We start from the raw sequence: 19,954 nt of genomic DNA, 5'->3' as shown, positions 1-19,954 counted from the left end.
CCAATATGGCAAAGGAAATAGACTTCCAGGAAGTCCAGGAAGCTCAAGAGAATCTGAAAGAAGGTGGATCCAAAGAGGAACATACCAAGGCACATCATAATTACATAACCCAAGATTAAAATGAAGGAGAGAATTCTAGAAGCTGGAAGACATAAGGAGACAGTCACCTACAAAGGAGTTCCCATCAGACTGTCAGCTGATTTCTCAAGAGACCTTACAGGCAAGAAGGGGCTGGAAAGAAGTATTCAAGTCATGAAATGCAAGGACCTATATCCAAGATTGCTCTATCCAGCAAAGCTTTCATTTAGAATGGAAGGACAGATAAAAAGTGCTTCTCAGATAAGGTCAAGTTTAAGGAGTTCATCATCACCAAGCCCTGATTATATGAAATGTTAAAGGGACTTATCTAAGAAAAAGAAGATAAAAAACATGCACAGTGAAAGAACAACAAACAGTTATTAACAGCCACACCTAAAACAAAAGCAAAGTAAGTGGACAGATAGATCAGGAGTGGAGCCACAGAAATGGAAATCCCATGGAGGTTTAGCATCAGGGAAGTGAGAGGAGGAGAGGTGGGGAGAAGGTACAGAGAATAAGTCGTGTAGATGGTAGGTAGAAAATAGACAGGGCAGGGCAAGAGTAGTGTGGGACATGTAGAAGCTAAAGAACTTATGACACTTGGATATGAACTAAAGGAGGGGGGAATGTGGGTGGGAGGGGGTGTGCAGGGTGGAGGGGAATGAAGGGGGGAATGAGACAACTGTAATGGCATAATCAATAAAATATATCTAAAAAAGAATACATTGGTCTGTTAATATACAGCTTCACAAAAAAGTTGATTTGTGACTATTGCTTTATAAGAATTTGTCTTGACTTTGTCCCTGGTTTCTGGGAGGTCACCTGTAAATTCTTGGAGTTTCATGAATGATAAAAGTGTCTTTATTTTTCATGATGGGACTCTTTAGCTGTGGATGGGGCCATAGCTAAATTTATGTTAATGAGGTGACTCAGGATAGGTAGTAGTCATACCAGGAAAACAAACCATGTATGATTGGATATTTGGGGTTAGGAGCTAAGTGATATCAAGAGATGGAAATTGAGTTCCAATGTCATGATTCAATCAAGCATGTCTATGTCATAAAAACTCTGGCCACTTAGGCTCGTGTTAGCTTCCTGGTTGGTGATCATACATCAAAATGCTAGAGCAGTATGTGTCCTGAAAACACAGAAGCTTATTCTGGTAGTTTCCCAGACTTAAACTTCTGCTTCTCTCCCTTTTACTGGTTTGTAAGTATAGCACTCCCTTGAGTTTTGAGTTGTTCTAGCATATTATTGAGACTGAAGGATCTGTGAGAACACCCAAACTTGTAGCTTGTTTTTTGAAAGTGTAAGTGGCCTGGGAACCCCTGAAAATGTAGCTGATGTCAGAAATTAGGAAAATTGTGTGAAAGACTGTTCCCTTAGCCTGTGAAATTTCACAGAACTCTACACTTTTAGTGTAAAATAAGTCCTGCATTGCATTGAATCTCCTCTATAAGTCAGGGCTGATAGTAGAAGAGGATGTTACAGAATTTGGCTCACTGATAAGCCCAGATCAATAGAGGACAGGGGGTAGGGCTTAACTGCTAGAATCTAGAGGCTGTCATTTATTAAATGGTTGGCAAGGTTAGAATGGTAACCAAGGCCATCTGACCCACAGAACATTACAGAAATTATTAATAGAATTTGGTGTTATGATCTTCTTTTTCTTAAATAAGCCCCTTTACATTTCATACAATAATGGTTTGCTGATGATGAACTCCTTTAGTTTTTTTGTTTTTTTTTTTTTGACTGGGAGACTCTTTATCTACCCTTTGATTTGATATGATGGCTTTCCTGGATAGAACAGTCTTGGCTGTAGGTCTCCTTTTTCATCACTTTGAATATTTCTTGCCAATCCTTTCTAAACTGCAAATTGATTTTGGGAAATCAACAGAGTCTTATGGGAGCTCCCCTGGAGGTACATAACTGCTCTTTCCTTACTGCTGTTAAGATTCTCTCTTTATCTTTAATCTTCAGTATTTTAATTATGATGTGTTTTGGTGTGGGCCTCTTTGTATCCATCTTGTTTGGAACTCTCTTACTTCCTCAACTAACATATCTATGTCCTTCACTAAATTAGGGAAGTTTTCTTTTATTATTTTTTTTTTTCTCTTTTAATTTTATTTATTTATTTATTTTTTTTTAAATATAATTTTTATTTAATTCTTGTTCAAGTACAGGTTTCTGTCTTATAATCCCAACCCTGCCTGCCCTTCTTTTATTATTTTTTAAAATAGATTTCCAATGTCTTGATGTTTCTCTTCTCCTTCTGGTACTCCTATGATGTGACTGTTGTGCCTCCTGAAGTTGTCCCATGGGCTGATCACACTTTCCTTTTTTTTTTTTCAATTTTTTTTCTTGTTGTTGTTCTCATTGGTTGTTTTTTCACTTCTGATGTTCCAAATCATTGATTTGATTCTCAGCTTCATCTATTCTACTGTTGATTCCCAGTACATAGTTCTATATTTTTAGTTAGTGTATCCTATATTTCTTTTTTATTTTTATTTAATTATTGTTTAAGTACAGTTTTCCGTCCCCCACTCCCATCCCAGCCCACCCCCCTGTGCTCCCCACCTCTTTCCCATTTCCACCCCCCTTAGTTGTTCCCCATGTGTCCTTTATACTAATTTCTGTGAATCATTCCATTTTTCCCCTGAAATTCTCTCACCTCTCCCCTCTGGTCCCTTTCAGCCTGTTCTGAATTTCAGTATCTTTGGTCATATTTTGCTTGCTTTTTTGTTTTGTTGTTTAGGTTCCTGTTAAAGGTGAGATCATATGGTATTTGCCTTTCACTGCCTGGCTTATTTCACTCAGCATAATGCTTTCCAGGTCCATCCATGCTGTTGCAAAGGGTAGTAGCTCCTTCTTTCTATCTACTGCATAGAATTTCATTGTGCAAATGTACCATAGTTTTTTGATGCATTCACTTACTGATGGGCATCTAGGTTGCTTCCAATTCTTGGCTATCGTAAATTGTGCTGCTATGAACATTGGTGTGCATAGGTTCTTTTGGATTGGTGTTTTAGGGTTCTTAGGATACAATCCCAGCAGTGGAATTGCTGGGTCAAAAGGCAGGTCCATTTCTAGTTTTCTTACAAAATTTCATACTGATTTCCGTAATGGTTGTACCAGTCTGCAATCCCACCAACAGTGTACCAGAGTCCCCTTTTCCACACACCCTCTCCATCATTTGTTCTTTGTTGCTTTGTTTATGATGGCCATTCTGACCAGTGTAAAGTGGTATCTCATTGTGATTTTAATTTGCATCTCCCTGATAGCTAGCGATATTGAGCATCTTTTCATGTGTCTCTGGACCCTTTGTATGTCCTCCTTGGAGGAGTGTCTGTTGAAGTCCTTTGCCCATTTTGTAATTGGGTTGCTTGTATTCTTAGAATGGAGTCGTGTAAGTACTTTGTATATTTTGGAGATTAAACCTTTGTCTGAGGTATCGTTGGCAAATATGTTTTCCCAAACAGTTGGTTCTGTTTTTATCTTAATACTGTTTTCTTTAGCTGTGCAGAAGCTTTTAATTTTGATGAGATCCCATTTGTTTATTCTTTCATTTATATTCCTTGCTCTAGGGGACATATAGGTAAAAATGTTGCTGTGTAAAATATCTAATATTTTCCTGCCAGTGTTCTTCTCTAGGACTTTAATGGTGTCAGGGCTTATATTTAAGTCTTTTATCCACCTTGAATTTATTTTGGCGCATGATGTAAGTTGGTGGTCAAGTTTCATTTTTTTGCACATAGTTGTCCAGTTCTCCCAATACCATTTGTTGAAGAAGCTACTTTTACTCCATTTTACATTGTTGTCCCCTTTGTCAAATATTAATTGACTGTAGAGAGTTGGGTTTAATTCTGGGCTCACTGTTCTGTTCTATTGGTCTATGTGCCTGTTTTTATGCCAGTACCATGCTGTTTTGATTATAGTGGCCTTGTAATACAGTTTGATATCAGGTATGGTGATCCCTCCTACTTTGTTCTTCGTTCTCAAAATTGCAGCTGCTATTTAGGGTCTTTTTTAGTCCCATATAAATTTTTAAAGAATTTGTTCTATATCTCTGAAATATGCTATTGGTACTTTAATAGTTATTGCGTTGAATCTGTAAATTGCTTTGGGTAGTATGGACATTTTGATGATGTTAATTCTGCCAATCCATGAACACGGTATTTGTTTCCATTTGTTGGTGTCCTCCTTGATTTCTTTCTTCAGTGTTGTGTGTTCAGGAGGTCTTCAGTGAGTTCAGGAGGTCTTTTACCTCCTTGGTTAGGGTTTATTCCCAGATATTTTATTTTTGTTTTTGCTATATCGAAGGGATTTTTTTCTGGATTTCTGCTGATTCATTGTTAGTATATAAAAATGCCTTTGATTTCTGGATATTGACTTTGCATCCCGCTGTTTTGCCAAATTCATTTATTAGTTAGAGCAGTTTTTTGGTAGAGTCTATAGGATTTTTCATATGCACTATCATGTCATCTGCACACAATGCCAGTTTTGTTTCCTCCTTTCTGATTTGGATGCCTTTTATTTCCTTTTCTTGTCTGATTGCTGTGGCTAGAACTTCCAATACTATATTGAATAGAAGTGGTGAAAGTGGACAACCTTGTTTTTTTCCTGATCTTAGTGGAAAAGGTTTTAGTTTTTGCCCATAGAGTATGATGTTGGCTGTAGGTTTCTCATATATTGCCTTTATTATATTGAGGAATGCTCCCTCTATTCCCACTTTGCTGAGTGTTTTTATGATAAACGGGTGTTGTATCATATCAAAAGCTTTTTCCTCCTCTATTGATATGATCATGTGGTTTTTGTCATTGCTTTTGTTTATGTGATGTATTACATTTACTGATTTTGAATATTGAACCATCCTTGCATCCCTGGGATGAATCCCACTTGGTCATGGTGTATCATCTTTATGATGTATTGTTGGATGCGATTTGCCAATATTTTGTTGAGGACTTTAGCATCTATGTTCATCAGCGGTATTGGCCTGAAGTTTTCTTTCCTTGTTGTGTCTCTATGTGGTTTTTGAATTACGATGATGCTGGCTTCATAAAAAGAGTTTGGGAGTCTTCCATCATTTTGGATTTTTTGGAATAGTTTGTGAAGTATAGAGTTAGCTCTTCCTTAAATGCTTTGTAGAATTCTCCTATGAAACCATCTGGTCCAGGGTTTTTGTGTGATGGGAGTTTTTTGATTACTGCTTCAATTTCATCTGCTGTTATTGGTCTGTTCAGGCTTTCTGCTTCTTCTTCATTGAGTTTTGGAAGATTTTATTTTTCTAGAAATTTGTCCATTTCACCTAGGTTTTCAAATTTCCTGGCATACAGTTCCGCATAGTAATTTCTTACAATCCTTTCTATTTCTGTGGTATCAGTTGTAATTTCTCCTCTTTCATTTCTGATTGTGTTTATTTGGGTTCTCTCTCTCTCTCTCTCTTTTTTTTTTTTTTGATGAGCCTACTTAAAGGTTTGTCTATTTTGTTTATCTTTTCAAAAAACCAACTCTTGGATTCATTGATCCTTAGAATTGTGCTTTTAGTCTCTGTGTTATTTAATTCTGCTCTGATCTTGGTTATTTCCTTCCTTTTACTTGCTCTGGGCTGTCTTTGTTGTTGTTCCTTGAGTTCTTGCAGGTGTCCAGTTAGGTTGTTTATTTGAAATGTTTCTGTCTTCTTTAGGTAAGCCTGTATTGCTATGAACTTCCCTCTCAGGACTGCCTTTGACGTGTCCCAAAGTTTTGGGTTGTTGTGAGTTCATTTTCATTTGTTTCCAGAGACTTTTTGATTTCTTCCCTAATTTCATTCTTGACCCATTCATTGTTTAATAGCATGCCGTTCAATCTCCAGGATTTTGAGTGTTTGGGTTTTATTTCCTTTGGGGTTGATTTCCAGTTTCAGTCTCTTGTGGTTGGAGAAAATGCTTGGTATGATTTCAATTTTATTGAATTTGTTCAGGCTCATTTTGTTACCTATCATGTGGTCTATCTTTGAAAATGTTCCATGTGCATTTGAAAAGAATGTGTATTTAGCTTCTTTTGGATGAAGGGCTCTCTATATATCAGTTAAGTCCATTTCATCTAGGGCGTTGTTCAATGCCACAATACCTTTGTTGATATTTTGTTTGGAAGATCTGTCCATTTTTGACAGTGGGGTATTAAAATTCCCTAGTGTAATTGTGTTACTGTCAATACCTTTCTTGAAATCCTCTAAGATTTTCTTTATATATTTGGGTGCTCCTGTGTTGGGTGCATATATATTTATGATGTTAATGTCTTCTTCCCTTGAGTATAATGAGGTGATATTCTTAGTTTCTCTTTATGGCCCTTTTTTTTGAAGTCTATTTTGTCCTGATATGAATATTGCTACCCCGGCTTTTTTTTCTTTTCTGTTTGCTTGGGAAATTTGTTTTCAGCCCATCACTTCTGGTCTGTGATGATCTTTTGTCCTGAGGTGGGTATCCTGTAGGCAGCATATGTGTGGGTCATTCTTTCTTATCCATTCAGCTACTCTATGTTTTTTTATTGGAGCCTTTAATCCATTTACATTTAAGGTTATTATTGGTAGGTACTTATTCATCGCCATTTTTGTACCTGTATTCCACTCTGCCTCTCTCTTTTTCTTCCTTTACTTAGAGCAGTCCTTTTAGCATTTCTTGCAGAGCTTCTTTGATGGAGGCATATTCTTTTTTTTAAGATTTTACTTATTTATCTTTAGTTAGGAAGGGAAGGAGAGAAGGAGAGAAATATCAATGTATGGTTGTCTCTGGTGAGTCCCCCGCTGGGAACTGGCCTGCAACCCAGGCATGTGCCCTGATTGGGAATCGAACATCGATCATGTGGTTGGCAGGCCCACGCTCAATCCACTGAGCTACACCAGCCAGGGCGAGGCGTATTCTTTTAGACTTCTTTTGTCTTAGAAGCTATTTATTTGGCTTTCTATCTTGATTGAGAGCCTTGCTGGGTAAAGTAGCCTTTGTTGCAGGTCTCTAGTTCTCATTACTTGGAATATTTCTTGCCATTCTCTTCTTGCTTGGAGTGTTTCTATTGAGAAGTCAGTAGCTAACCTGATTTGGGCTCCCTTGTATGTTACTTCCTTTTTCTCCCTTGCTTCCTTTAATGTTCTCTCTTTATGTTGAAATTTTGCCATTTTAATGATGCTGTGTCTTGAAGCCTCTTTGGGTTCCTCTTGAACCCACAACTCTGTGTGTTTACTGGATTTGTGTGACTTTTTCTCTTATCAAATTAGGGAAATTTTCCCTCATTATTTTTTTTAAATATATTTTTATCCCTTGTTCTTCCTTTTCTCCTTCTGGTATCCCTATTATTCAGATATTATTAAATTTCATATTGTCTTGCATTTCTCTTAGTCCCTCTTCATTCTTTCAGAGCCTCTTTTCCTTTTCTTGCTCTTTCTGTGAGTTTTTTTTACTTTGTCCTCCAACTCACTGATCCAATCTTCTGCTTCATGAATTCTACTTTTGATACCTTCTACTGTGTTCTTCAATTCAGAAATTGTATTCCTCATTTACTCTTGTCCCTTGCTGATAGTTTCTATTTCCTTTCTGATGTTGATATAGTTTGTGGTGAGTTCATTGTAGCTCCCCTGTAGTTTCTGGTAGCTCATTGTGAGCTCTTTGAACTTCCTGATAACCAGTGCTTTCAATTCAGTATCTGATAGTTGACTTGCCTCTATTTCATCTAACATTCTTTCTGCGGCTTCCTCCTTTCCTTTCATTTGGGAGTTGTTTTTTGTCTTCCCATTGTCTGTGTGCCTCTTCTTGTTAGCCTCAACTCCTTAAATTGATCTGTTCTGACTCCTGGGTTTATGGTGTGAACTTATGTGATGGAATGCCTGTGAAATTCAGTCGTGCAGACTCCTTCGGTTATCCTGATGTTCTCCGCTTCCACCTACTCCTTTTGTGTGTGTGTGTGTGTGTGTGAGATCAGTTGGAGGGGGAGGCAAAGTGGTTTATGACAGCAGGAGAGTATTTTGTGATATTTACAGTAACAGCCAGTAGAGAAGAGATAGGTGATCCCCTGGCTACGTACAGAGATAACTGTAATCTTCAACTCAACTAGCCACTTTTTAGAAAGGATGGAAGGAAGATAAGGCTCTTGTTGGGGAGGGAAGGTTTGTGATTTGGATCTAGAAAGTAGTGAGGTTAAGGGAGGTTGGATTCTGAGGTAAGGTGAGAATAAAGGATGCTAAATAGATGTAGTGTGAGTAAGAATAGATTTAAATACTACAGTATTATAGTTCAGGCAACAATGTAGTGGGCTAAGATCTGGGGGAGGGGGTTGTGTAGTATTTACAATAGTATGTAATAGCTATTATTTACAATAATATTAGAGCAACAATCATATGTCAGAATCTATGATATACCAAGATTAGGGAGTATTGGACCTTCAGTAGTGTGCTAGGTGGGCAAGGGGAAGTAAAGGACAGTAAATTAGCAATACAGTATGATTGAGGGAACAGGGAAACCTGTCAAGTGATACAATATATCCAGCCAAGGGAGAGAAGACTATACAGAGAGAGGGGGAATACAGAGATACTATTAAAATAAAAGATGTGAGAATGATGACAAAATAATGAAAAGAAATACAAATATGTAAAAACTTGTGGTTTTACTGTTATAACAAAGTTAATTTTGTCTCTTTGTTTCTACTGTTGCCCCCTCTTTGAGTACAATTCTGATCTTTTTGCCTTTTCGAGTCTTTTGTCTCACTTGAGGGGGGAGAGGGCCTAAAAGAAAGAAAAAGAGAAAAAAAAGGGCAGCAGATGGGAGNAAATACTATAGTATTATAGTTCAGGCAACAATGTAGTGGGCTAAGATCTGGGGGAGGGGGTTGTGTAGTATTTACAATAGTATGTAATAGCTATTATTTACAATAATATTAGAGCAACAATCATATGACAGAATCTATGATATACCAAGATTAGGGAGTATTGGACCTTCAGTAGTGTGCTAGATGGGCAAGGGGAAGTAAAGGACAGTAAATTAGCAATACAGTATGATTGAGGGGACAGGGAAACCTGTCAAGTGATACAATATATCCAGCCAAGGGAGAGAAGACTATACAGAGAGGGGGAATACAGAGATACTATTAAAATAAAAGATGTGAGAATAATGACAAAATAATGAAAAGAAATACAAATATGCAAAAACTTGTAGTTTTACTGTTATAACAAAGTTAATTTTGTCTCTTTGTTTCTACTGTTGCCCCCTCTTTGAGTACAATTCTGATCTTTTTGCCTTTTCCAGTCTTTTGTCTCACTTGAGGGGGGAGAGGGCCAAAAAGAAAGAAAAAGAGAAAAAAAAGGGCAGCAGATGGGAGGAAAATGCGGTAGGTTTCGAAAGAAAGGAAGAAGGAATAAAAGAAGAAAGAAGAAGAGAGAGGGTAAAAGTAAAAGATAAAAGAATAATAAGGTTAAGGAAATAAAAGATTATTTAAACAAACAAACAAACAAACAAAAAACACCTCTTGTTGGTTTGCAGCTGGTCAAACCTTTTCTTCTGGTCACACTAGCTGCAGCAGCCTGAGGGGCTATTAGTGTGGCCTTCCTCCCTTCTCAGTGAACCCAGTTGGTCTCACCAGTACCCTCCCAAGATCCAGACTGGTGCCGCTCTCCAGCACCTCACTGAGAGCAGATTTTCCCCAGAATTCTCAGTCCTGGCCTGGGGTGTGGGTGTGTGCTCTGGGCCAGGCTTCCCTAGTCTTGAAGGCTTGGGCACAGACCTTTCCCAGTGTTATGGTGGAACGCACAGGGTGACTCTCAATTCTCCCAAGCCAGCAACCACAGCTTGACTCCACGGGTGATCAAAACTCTCTGGTTTGCTTCCTAGTGCCCACTCCTCCCTCTGCCACTCCAAACAAACCAATCTCTCTTGGCATTTTTCAATCTGCACCCGGCCGGGTAAGGAGGGAGCTCATGACTGGCTCTCTTCAAGGGCCCTTGCTGCTAGCCCTCCATTCCCAGAGTCCGCAGCAGACCCAGCTCAGGCCCCGTGCAATGGGGAATGCACACATACGAGTGACTCTTGACTCTCCCAAGCCAGTGACCACAGCCGGACTCCACGGGTTATCAGAGCTCTCTGGTTTGCTTCCTAATGCCCACTCCTCTCTCTGATACTCCAAGCAAACTGACCTCTCCAGGCATTTTTCAATCTTCGCCTGGCCAGGTAGGGAGGGTGCTGATGACTGGCTCTCTCCCAAGATCCTTGCTGCCAGCCCTCGGCTCCCAGAGACCAAGGCAGACCAGCTGGGGCCTTGGCGCTGCCCGGCGCAGGGCCTGTAGTCTCTGCGCTGTTTCCTCAGACCTTGTTGACCTTCAGTCTTCCCCTCTCCTCACCGTCTAGTCATTCAGTGTCCACTACCATTTCTGGAGTCCTACCTTCCTATATGCTGGGTCCCTGTTGGCTATCTGCTGCACTCCTCCACAGATCAGCCTGGTTTTTCTCTAGCGCATGGGGGGAAACGAAATCCTTTGTCCTACTCCACCGCTATCTTCACATTGTGCTCCCTGTATTTCTGACTGTATCTTTTTTTATGCTGTTGAGGTCCTCACTAAGTTCCTTGAGCATCCTTATAACCATTGTTTTGAACTCTGCATCTGATAGATTGTTTATCTTCAATTTTTGTTTAGTTCTTCTGTAGTCTTGTTCTGTTCTTTCATGTGGGACATGTTTCTTTGTCTCCTCATTTTGGCAGCCTCCCTCTATTTGTTTCTATATATTAGGTAGAACTGCTGTGATTCCCTGTCTTGGTAGTGTGGCCTAATGCAGTAGATGTCCAGCAACACGGCTTCCCCTATCACCCAAGGTGGTGTACTCTCTGTCAACTGAGTATATCCTTCTCTTGTAGTTGAGGCTTGATTTCTGTTGGTAGGTCAGTGGGAGGGGTTTACCCAGGCCAGCCACCTGCAAGAACTGGCTGTGACCACTGACCACCAGCCTCTGCCTTCCACAGAAGATCAGGTGTGCAGGGGCTACTCGACAGAATGAGATTTAACTCAGCAGTGCTCTGGAGTCTGCTGAGTTCACCCCTTGAGTATATCACTTGTGGAGGTGCTTTGGTGCTGATGTTTAGATGTGGTTGTAGCTGGCCACTAGGTGCTCTGGCTCTGGAGTTTCTAACGTGGTGCAGGCCAAGGACAGCCACAACCTATTTTCTGTCTGGGGCCACGTGGAATACACTATAAAGTGATCTGAAGATGACTGCTACTTGTGCTTGGCTTGGAATTGTCCAAGAAAGGCCAGGCTGTGAACTGAGGCCAGTTGCTACTAATGCTGGGCCTGGGATCTCTTAGTAAGAGGTACAGGGGCTGGGGGCTCACTAAGTCTGGCTGTTGCTTATTTGAGAAGATTTACAAATATCTGAAGCATGAGCTAAGATAAACCATTCATATAGAAAAGCCACTCAGCAAGGGACACATAGCCAGAGGCATAACCAGTCTGGGGTGGCAGTTGAATTTGCCGCCAGAGAATTTTGGAGATCCTGATGACACCTGGAGCTGGGAGAAGAGGTGGGCTGCAATTTGCCATGACCCATATAGACTCTGGACTTGCCAGAGAACTGGACTGTGTGGAAAGCCAGGTGGTGGCTTGGAGCAGTAGTGGCACCCAAAAGCACTTTTTACAAAAGGGAAACTGAGGTGCACCATGCAGGGACCTCACCTGCACAGTGGCCACATCAACAAAGAGGAAAGAGTGTGGGCACAATTTGCTCACACTTAGTGTACCATGCAGGCTGATCAGAGGGGTGCAAAATGAGGTAGCTTATTGGCACTGGCCTGGAACAAATGTGTAGAGTGAAGAGTGCGGGCCGCACACAGCTCTGAGGGCATGGGCTGGAAACCAGCTACCTGTGATTATTGTAGCCCAATCTGAGCCCCCATCCTTGTGGAACCACAGGAAATGAAAAAAAATGAAGCCCAGCCACCTTCTGCCTGCAGGAACTTTAAGAGTAAGACAGTAAGACCTGGTGTTGAGAGAAAACCAGGCACAGATCCAGAAAGAAGTCAGAAGAAAACACCAACAATTGAGGCAGATTTCAATTTGCTCTTCATCAGAACTTGCATGATTTTTAAATTTTTAATTTCTCTTTATTTTTTCTGTTTCTTTAGTTTATTTTGTTTGTTTTTAGTGTTTGTTTTGTTTTTTAATTCTCCCTTTCATATAGTATTTTAATTTTTCTTCTTTCACTTCACTCATATTCCAAATAACTCACTACTCTTAGTCTTTTACTTTTTATTCTTTTTATTCAGATTATGTATATCTTATCATACTATGTTATTCCAAATCTTACACAGCACCCTTCCCTGGTCTTAATCCATTTTGTCATCTTCCTGAGCTTTATTACTGTTGTGGTAAACTTTATTTTCTCACACACTATGCCAAGTTTCTATGCCTTAGTCTCATGATTTCACCTCCATCTAACCTCACATAAACACTCTTCTTTCTTAAGTCAGCTCATATTCTTTCCCCCCTCTGACAAGAGTCTTATTTGTTTTATACCTTTTATAAATAGTGGCTAGCTGGGCAAAATGCCATGGGTATTGCTTTACTTCTCCAAAGGAAGTCCTATTTGTTCATTATTTGTTTGTACTTTAAATCCCATAGAATACTCTCCGACTGTCTTACTCCATTTTGCCTTCCCCCATCACTGATCAGTTCAGTGAGAAATCATATTTCGTTTCTTTCTCCCCCTTTTTCCCCTCTCTCAACCAAGGCTTTATTCTTTACTCATATTAGTTTGCTTCCCTCATCCTCTCAAAGTCATTCTTCTGTGCTGTAGACATATTCACTTTTTGCTTTTCTACAATATTCTTATTACTGTTCCACCTTTATTAAATTTTATTCATATGTTGTTGCGATTGACCCCATTGTGGTTTTTCTGCAATTTTGCTCCCATTGGTCCAGTACCTTTTCAATTTTACTTCAGACCTCACAGTATACTCTTCCCTCTTCTTACCCCATTGTTCCCATAACTGTGTATTACTTATGTAATAAATTGTGTTCTTTCCCTTTCTTCACCTTGTATCTACCCCAACTGTTATTGATTCTCCTCCCTATTACCACTCACTAACATTGTCTCCTCTTTTAGTCATCTCATATTCCCTTTGCCATATCTTATAATATACACAATCTCTCTTCCCCCTTATTAATCTTAGTTCAGTTGCAGTTGACATTGCTAATGTAGTAGGGGGGTTCTTTTTGCTGGCATAGATTTGGTTGTCTGGTAATAGTGCTTTGTTAACCAATACCTGTACAATAGCACACAAGACAAGATAGGGTCTCTGAATACCCATAAGCCTGCTGGAGGAGAGAACCCACAAACAAAGAAAACACCAACAGGTAAAGCCCAAGTACAACAAGAGAGCCCACACACAAATAGAATAAAGTGCAGTCCCATCCCAACCAGACCAATAGATCAAAGAGACCACACTGTTGAGTCCTACAGAACCCCTATCACACAAGCTCACCTATGAAGACAGCTGGCAATCCAGAGCATCCAGAACCACAGAAACAAACAAAAAGAGTCACCTAAAATGGACAGACAAAGAAAGAGCCTGCAATAGAAAGGAATGGAAGATTCCCTAGTAAAAGAGCTAAATGAAATGGAATCAAGCAAACTATCAGACAGAGAACTCAAAAGAATGGTTTTAAGGATGCTCAAGGATCTCAGTGGCAACTACAAGGAACTGAATGGGAACTACAACAGCATGAAAAAGGAAATAAAAACTATAAATAAGAATCAGGAAGAAATGAATAACACAATGTCTGAAATAAAAAATATATATATATATACTAGAACGAATTATAAGCAGGCTGCATGAAGCAGTGGACAAAATTAGTGAGCTGGAAGACAGGTAGAAAGAAATACCCAGGTAAAGCAGCTGCATGAAAAATGACTAAAAAATATGAAGATAGAGTAAGGAAACTGCAGAACAACATGAAAAGCAACAACATTCAAATCATAGGAATACCAGGAGAAGAAAAGGAGCAAGGAATAAAAAACCTGTTTGAAAAAATAATGACAAAACTTTCCTGAGGTGGATCCTGGGCTGCAGGATCCATGTGTGTTGTGGCTGCTAGTGAACAAATTCACACAGACTACAGAAGTCCTGTGGAGAAAAAAGGATGGCATGGCCACTCTCTGAGAGAGAAAGGGTGAGAGGCCCTGGCCCCTGCCTGGATAGGCTTTTATTGTTTTTCTGGGTACATTACACGGAGGGTAGTCCTCATTTACTATGCACAGGTTCATTGCAGGGCACTACCTTTTACAAGTAACAAAGAATGCTGCTAATTACTTCAAAGGGAAGAATATTGCAGACCAAGAGGAAAAGTGGTTGAACCAGTGACACTCCATACTTGGGAGGTTTAGCTCAGATTTTAGGAAGCCACAGTAAGCACTTTCTGCCTCAGTTCTGGGAAAGGGAGTTTTAGCAAAAGCAAGTCTCATAGCAGTCTAGGTACAATGCAGGCCTGATTCCCCATGGGAAAACCTCCCTGTGGGCATGGTCCTGCATGTCACTCACTCCCTACTGGTTTTCCACGTGGAGGCTGAGCTTCATTTCCACACCATGCAAAGTGGTTCCCTACACTTCCATAACTTGGAAAGGGGGAAAACCATGCAAGGTGAGGAAAAAGAGAGGGTTACAATCAAGATGAACCCTAAGAGGCCTACTCCAAGACACATCATAATTAAAATGCCAAATTCTAAAGAGAAAGAGAGAACCTTAAAGGCAGCAATGAATGAATGGAAAGTAACATACAAGGGAATCCCAACAAGCTTAGCAGCTGATTTCTCAACAGAAACACTACAAGCCAGAAGGGATTGGCAAGAAATATTCCAAGTAGAGAAAAGCAAAGGCCTGCAACCAAGATTACTTTACCCTGCAAGGCTCTCAACTAAAATGGAAGGTGAAATAAAGAGTTTCCAGACAAAACAAGGCTAGAAGAATACACCTCCACTAAAACCAACACTGCAAGATATGCTAAAGGGACTGCTTCAAGAAGAAGAAGGAAAAGAATGAGAGAGGATCACAGGTAGAGAAGGGAAACATGAATAAGTACCTATCAATAATAACCTTAAATGTAGATGGATTAAATGCTCCTATCAAAAGACATAGGGTACCCGAATGGATAAGAATACATGATCCGCATAAATGCTACCTACAAAAGACCCACCTCAGAAAAAAGTACCTACACACACTGAAAGTGAAGGGTTGAAAAAAAATATTCAAGGCCAATGGACATGAACACCCCCCCCCAGGGTAGTGATACTTATATCAGACAAAATAGACTTCAAAACATAGGCCATAAAAAGAAATAGAATTCATCAAGAAGACATAAACACTGTAAACATCTATGCACCCAACATAGGAGCACCCAAATATGTGAGTTAAATATTTCTTTTAAAATATCTTCAAAAAAGATATAGACAGCAACACACTTATAGTAGGGGATTTTAACACACCCCACTGTCAACAACAGATAGATCTTCCAAACAAAATATCAACAAGGATGTTGTGGCACTGAATGGTGCACTGAATTAAATAGACTTAATTGATATATATATATATAAAACCTTTCATCCCAAAGAAGCAAAATACACATTCTTTACAAATGTACATGGAATATTTTCAAAGATAGACCACATGATAAGACACAAAACAAGCTTCAACAAGTCAATAAAATTGAAATAATATTAAGTATTTTGTCAGACCACAAGGGTCCGAAACTAGAAACCAACCTCAAGGATAAAATTCAAAAACATTCAACTTAATGGAGATCGAATAGCTTGCTATAAAACAATGAATGGGTCAAGAATGAGATCAAGGAAGAAATCAGAAAGTTTCTGAATCAAACAAATGAAAATGAACACACAACAGTACAAAACCTATGGGACACAGTGAAGGCAGTCTGGAGAGAAAAGTTCATAGCAATACAGGCCTACCTAAAAAAATATAGAAATATTTCGAATAAACAACCTAACCAATATCTACACAAACTGGAGGAACAACAACAAACAAACCCCAGAGAAAGTAGAAGGAAGGAAATAATCAAGATCAGTGCCGAATTAAATAACATAGAAATTAAAAGAACAATTCAAAGGATTAATAAATCTAGGAGCTGGTTCTTTGAAAAGATAAATAAAATGGACAAGCCTTTAACCAGACTCATAAAAAAAAGATACAAGACCCAAATAAAATAAGAAATGAAAGAAGAGAGATTACAACTGATATCACAGAAATACAAAGGATTGTAAGAAATTACTATGAACAACTGTATGCCAAGAAATTTGAAAACCAGAGTGAAACAGACAAATTTCTAGAAACATGTAATCTTCCAAAACTAAATAAAAAAGAAGCAAAGAGGCTCAACAGATCGATAACAGCTACTGGAGTTGAAGCAGTAATCAACTGCCAGCACACAAAAGCCCTGGACTAGACAGTTTCACAGGAAAATTTTAGAAAATGTTTAAGGAAGAGCTAACCCCTATTCTTCTCTATTTCAAAAATCCAAGCATGGGAAAGACTCCCAAACTCTTTTTATGAAGCCAGCATCATCCTAATCCCAAAACCAGATAAAAACATAAAGAAAGAAAAATTCAGGCCAATATCACAGATAAACACAGATGCCAAAATCCTCAACAAAATATTGGCAGACTGCATTCAGCAATACATTTTAAAAGAATCAAACACTGTGATCAAGTGGGATTCATCCCAGAGATGCAAGGATGGTATAATAGTTGCAAATCAATAAATGTAATACATCATATAAATAAAAGGAAAGACAAAAATCATATGATCATATCAATAGATGTGAAAAAGCATTTGATAAGGTACAGCACCCATTTACAATAAAAAACAGTCAGTAAAGTGAAAGTAAAGGGAACATACCTCAACATAAAAAAGGCCATATTTGAGAAACCTACAGCCAATATCATATTCAGTGGGCAAAAACTAAAGCTTTCCCTCCAAGATCAGGAACAAGACACAGGTGTCCACTTTTACCACTTCTATTTAATGTAGCATTGGAAGCTCTAGCCACAGCAATCAGACAATAAAAAGAAGTAAACTATATTACAAGGCCATGGTAATCAAAACAGTCTGGTACTGGTATAAGAACAGACACATAGATTAATGAAGCAGAATAGAAAGCCCAGAAATAAACCCATGTCTTTACAGTCAATTAATATTGACAAGGGGACAGGAGCATAAAATGGAGTAAAAATAGTTTTTTCAACACATGGTTTCTGGGGATCTGGACGGCAACATACAAAAAAATAAAACTCAACCACCAACTTACACCATACATGAAAATTAACTCAGATGGATAAAAAAGACTTAAATATAAATCATGACACTATAGAAGTCCTAGAGGAGAACTTATGCAGAAAAATTTCAGGTATTTCACACAACAGCATTTTCAGTGATACGTCCCCAAGAGCAAGGGACATAAAGGAAAGCATTAAAAAATGGGACTTCATCAAAATAAAAAGCTTCTGCATGGCTAAAGAAAACATTAGCAAAATAAAAAGGGAACCAACCATATGAGAAAATATATTTGCAAATGATACCTCAGACAAGGGTCTGATCTCCAAAATATAGGAAGAACTCACATGACTCCACACAGGAAGACAAACAATCCAATTAAAAAATGGGCAAAGGACCTGAACAGACACTTCTCCCAGGAGGACATACAGAGAGTCCAAAGAGACATATGAAAGGATGCTCAGCCTCACTAGCGATCAGGGAGATGCAAATTAAAACCATGATGAGATACCACTTCACACTAGTAAGCAGTGGTATCATAAACAAATCAACAAACAACAAGTGCTGGCAAAGTTGTGGAGAAAAAGGAACCCTAGCACATTGTTGGTGGGAATGCAGACTGGTGCAGCCACTGTAGAAAACAGTATGGAATTTCCTCAAGAAACTAAAAATAGAATTGCCTTTTGACCCAACAATTCTGTTGCTAGAATTATACCCTAAGAATCCTGAAACATCAATTCAAAAGAACCTATGCAGCCCAATGTTCATAGCAGCACAATAATAATAGCCAAGTGCTGACAGCAGCCTAGGTGCCCTTCAGTAAATAAGTGGATAAAAAAACTGTAGTACATTTACACAATGGAATACTACCCAGTAGAAAGAAAGAAGGAACTCCTATCCTTTGTGACAGCATGGATGGAACTAGGGAGCATGATGCTAATTGAAATAAGCCAGGCGGTAATAGACAAATACCATATGATCTCACCTATAAGTGGAACCTAATCAACAAAACAAACAAGCAAGCAAAATATAACCAGAGACATTGAAATTCAGAACAAAATGACAGTAACCAGAGTGGAGGGGACAGGGGATTATCAGGGGGGAAAGAAGGGGAAGGATTATCAAGGAACATGTATAAAGGACTTATGGACAAAGACTTACGGACAAAGACAATTGAGAGAGGAGGACTGAATATGGGAGGTGGGGTAAGTAGGGCTAGGGAGAGTAATGGGGAGAAAATGCAGATAACTGTAATTGAACAACATTGTAAAATTTAAAAATAAAGAAAAAAAGAGAAAGCACTGTTAACAGCTTTGGTGGGCCTGTATGATGGATGGGTGGAGCCTCAGGGCATCACCAGGTTGGGGCAAACAGTGTTAGCCAAACTGATGGAGTCTCACATATGACATCCACTTGCCAGCTCCGTGGCTCTGTTGGGGGAAGGTTTGATGCAGGAGTCATGAGTTGGAAAATGTTAGTTTTGTGTAATAGCCAATAAGTTTAGTAGTTAATGCACGCAAATAGCTGTTGTTTCAGGAACTGAAGGCATGACCCACCCTTACTCCAGGAGACCACAAGCAGTTACACCTTCATACCTCAGGAGAGCTGTAGGCAAACAAGGTGATATCTGAGCCATTGTACTCCTTCCTGGGTGTGACATCCACTGCCCAGGACACAGATAAAAAAATCACCAGTCAACAGCTGAAAGAATGCTGTAACTTTTTATCTGATCAACCTTTTCCCTTAATTCCAAGCCCCTTTCTTTTCTTTTCCTTATAAAAAGGGTGAGTTTGAAATGGAATGTGAGATGGTCTGTTAGGGTACAAACCCGTTATCTTTTGAGATTGAGGGCCGTCTGAATAAAGCACTTGTTATGATTCAATCCTTGTCTCTGCTTATTGGCCATGTTAGTGACAGGCAGCACAAATGTTAGCTTTTTTGGTTTCAGGTTCAGAAAAGGAACATTGACCTCTGCCCTGCAGTTCTTTCTGGAAGAAAGCTGTCCCCCAGCTCTCCCCTTGATGGCAGACACTTCAGTTTCTTCCTGTGTGCCACAGATGCTTTTCAAGCTGCTACCCCAGTGCTGGAGCTCAGAGGGAGTGAATCTGAGTAAGTCTGTGTGTGGTCCTTTAAGAGAAATTGCTTGGGAATCCAGCAGTTTCTTCCACTGACTCAATCCCCAGTGGTTTTTACAGCCAGACGTTATGGGGACTTATTTTCCTGGCACTGGAGCCCTCACCTGGGGGCTGAGATATCCCTACCAAATCTTTATTCACCACACATGGGTGTGGGACAAGTCCATTCTGCGTTTCTGCTTCTCCTCATCTCCACATCTTCACCCCCCTATCAGTCTGGATGGATATGGTTTCTTTAATTCCATCGTTGTTGTACATCCATTCAACTTGATTTCTGATGGTTGTTCTACACTTAAGCTGTAATTTTGATGTGGTTGTGCAAGGAGATGAGCCATGCTCACCTATGTCTCCATCTTGACCAGAAGTACTCTGCATATCTTCTTTTTTAATTGTTACTCTATTACAATTTTCCCAATTTGCTCTGCTCTGCCCTAACCACCCTTCACCCCCACAG

Source organism: Sturnira hondurensis, unplaced genomic scaffold (genome assembly GCF_014824575.4).
Source record: "Sturnira hondurensis isolate 20B ecotype Veracruz unplaced genomic scaffold, ASM1482457v3 Scaffold0008480, whole genome shotgun sequence".
NCBI classification, from domain to species: Eukaryota; Metazoa; Chordata; class Mammalia; order Chiroptera; family Phyllostomidae; genus Sturnira; species Sturnira hondurensis.
The sequence above is the reverse complement of the archived record's forward strand: the minus strand, read 5'-3'. Positions refer to the sequence as shown.